The sequence below is a fragment of the Anomaloglossus baeobatrachus genome, unplaced genomic scaffold (genome assembly GCF_048569485.1).
Source record: "Anomaloglossus baeobatrachus isolate aAnoBae1 unplaced genomic scaffold, aAnoBae1.hap1 Scaffold_67, whole genome shotgun sequence".
Taxonomy (NCBI): domain Eukaryota; kingdom Metazoa; phylum Chordata; class Amphibia; order Anura; family Aromobatidae; genus Anomaloglossus; species Anomaloglossus baeobatrachus.
This window is the reverse complement of record NW_027445041.1, coordinates 487,318-490,417: the sequence shown is the minus strand read 5'-3', so window position 1 is coordinate 490,417 and position 3,100 is coordinate 487,318. Positions and strand designations below refer to the sequence as shown.

Sequence of the window (3,100 nt, the reverse complement as noted above, 5' to 3'; positions counted from 1 at the left end):
CCACTACCGTAACCGGTGGCGATCCTCCGGGGGTTCAGGGGTCCCCTTGGACGTGGGCCCCCTGAAAGAGACAGAACCCGCTCGGGCAACTTGGTGCTGGACTGGGGTCAAGGGGTGCTGCCCGCTTCTTAGGGGCAGTATCAGGGCCAGGTTGTTTGGGTGGGAGAAGAGCGGAAGCTGTACCGTTGTAAAATGTTTATGATGCTTTTACATGTTTTACCGTTTTATTCTTTTTCAGTTGTGAAAATAAAACCGGTGATGGACGGGCAGCCCGCGGACGGTCTGCATTTTACTATAGGGGAATGTGGCGCCCTGGACAAGCCAGGTCGTCACAGGTACTACACCAACACACTCTACACTCCGGCTAGGCACACCGAAGCTAAACACAAATCCTAGTTGCCTTCCTCCAGGGGCTGATGTCCACACCAGGGGGTGGGCCAGGCGGTTGATCCCACCCACCGAGGAGTTCACAGTCCTGGAGGCGGGAAAAGGAGTCAGATTAGAGATCAGTTTTGGAGTTAGAGAAGTGAAGAGGAGAGGAGACTGACCGTGTCCGGGTGTGTGGCCCGGGCACTCAGCAAGGTTGGCAGACGGTGGTGACCTTCTGCAGGAGAGGCTGATGGGAGTGAACCGTACGGACCGGGGATGGGCGGTGGCCCGCCGGTACCAGATCGGGGAGTGAAGAGAAGCCAGCACCATCCGGCAGGGCCTACGGACCCTGACCAGGCTAGGAGTCGCCGTAAAACCGGTCAAATCCGTTAGCGACAGGAACCTCCAGGGTTTCCCAGCAGTCAAGACCCGATTGAAGGCAACAGCTCACACCGTAGAGGGAAGCACAGTCACCGCCAAGGCTACAGTTCCCAGGGCCAGAGCCTGCGGGCAAAAGGGGCTCCCTCAGCATCCATCCAAGCTGGGGAGCGGGTTACCGGTGGGAAGCCCGCTAGATTTTGGGGGAATAAAAGGGGTCCAACACCACATCCCCACAGGTGCACACCCACCCATCAAAGAGAGCTATAAGCCAATACCACCTTCACATTGCCAGTGTACCAAGGACATGTTGAGCAACATGAAGGCGGCTGGGGTTATCCATGACAGTTGTAGCCTTTGGGCAGCTCTGTTGATCCTGTTAAAAAAGAAGGACGGCACCACTCCCCGTATTGAGGAATCGCTAGCTGCATTGAGAACTGCAAATTATTTTTCTACCCTTGATCTCACTAGTCACTATTGGCAAGTGTCCGTTGCTGAGGCAGACCGGGAGAAGACCGCCTTCGCCACCCCTATGGGTCTCTGCGAGTTCAAAAGCATGCCCTTCGAGCTGTGCAATGCGCCAGGAACCTTCCAGAGGCTGATGGAATGCTGCTTGGGACAAGATTTTAGGGTGTATAAAAAGGGAGATTAGATCCCGTGATCCCAACGTATTGTTACACCTCTATAAATCACTTGTAAGGCTACATCTGGAACATGGGAACCAGTTTTGGGCTCCACATTTTAAAAAGGACATTCAGAAGTTAGAGTCAGTTCAAAGGTGGGCAACTAGACTACTACAAGGAATGGAAGGCCTCCCATATGATGACAAGTTGAAAAAGTTATTAAGTGATTATTGGCTGCAATGGGGCTTTCTGGCTGGTGCCAGCCTCTCTTCTTAGCACACAGGAACCACAATCCCTACACCATGCTTCAATGGATTCTCTCATCCCAGCCCAGTAAAACTACATATTTTACACAGTCATAAGCAGCCAAAAGGGATCTATTCTATTCAATTGCAAATGATCTAGATAAGACTGAGAATAAGATACTGCACGGGACATAGCAGAGTTGGTCAAGTTGAGTGGAGATGAGTTTGCTATTTGGCACAGCTTTTTGCATCAATAAAGCAAGTAAAAGGTGTGAAAGATAAAAAAAAGGGTGAAAGTGTGAAAAGTGAATTGGCCAAATTGAGGTGCATATAAAGTTTTTGCTTTCTTTCAATTCACTAATGGGGCTCATTTGAATCAGGTGAATTGAGTTCTGCTTTTGGAAACTGGGTTAAGAAGGGGTGCACCGGTCCTGGAGGTACTGCAATACCAGGTCAATGCGTGGAGTGGACAGAGCAAGATTTTTTCCATCTCCTTGTTCTAAAAATCCATTTAATATATGGTCCCCAGAGAGGGGACGTATCAGATATTAAACTGATAAGAACAGATTTAATTTTTTTTTTTTCTGTTTATCAGTAGGACTTCAAAATAACAAAGGTGATCGCCTCCCGTTGCCTGGGAACCGTCCAGGCACAAGAGGGCTATGTGTCACCAGAAGGCGCACACACTTCCTCAAGGCCGGCAGACGTGCAATCCCAGGCACCTTCCAGTACCGACCAAGGTAGCGTCCTCCGAAACTACACTTGATCTTAGCCAAAAGGCCGAGAAGCTATAACCCGAATTGGTTACGGCCTTGAGTGGCACCCTGGCCTATACCGGACACATCTTAGGGAGAGGGAGACAAACCCACGCCTACAGAAGACATTTTGTCACCCAAGCCAACCCTTGAAAAGGCTGTTTTGCAGAGCAAAAACAAGAAGAATGGTGCTTTTTGCAGCCGCCGCCCACTGCAATGAATCTGAATAACTCCTCCTTTTGGACACAAGCACCTCCCCTCCCCCTTGCAGTCTTTCCAATTCATGATACAAAAAGACGGACGGACAGGACAGGACAGGACAGGCTGCCTGACTTTCCGTCACTGCCACCCTTTGCCATCCTTGCCCGTAGAAAGCCCTTTCATCATCCCCAAACCCTAATCTTTTCCCTTCCCTTCCCAGATGCGTCTCACTCCCTTTCATTAGGAAGTGAGCGCAGCCTTTTCTCCGTTCTGCACATGCGCGACGTTAAACACAAATGCGCAGGCGTGCGTTCCATTACCCTCACTGCATTCCACTCCCATACAGGAAGTGGGCGCAGCTATTACTACGGTCGCACATAAAAGAACCCACGGCCACCACTGCACATAGCTGACTCCACCACAGGACACCTACTTCTACACCAACGCAGGTAAGACAGGATCGGCACCTCTATGCTCCCGTTACAATCAGGCTCAGTCACCATGTGATAACGCTCTCAACTCTTTAGTT

At 50.6% G+C, this 3,100-nt stretch overlaps 1 pseudogene; it reads right to left on the bottom strand.

Moving 5' to 3' along the window:
• Positions 1–2,030: 2,030 nt before the first annotated feature.
• Positions 2,031–2,236, bottom strand: LOC142286612 (U2 spliceosomal RNA; annotated as a pseudogene).
• Positions 2,237–3,100: the final 864 nt, after the last annotated feature.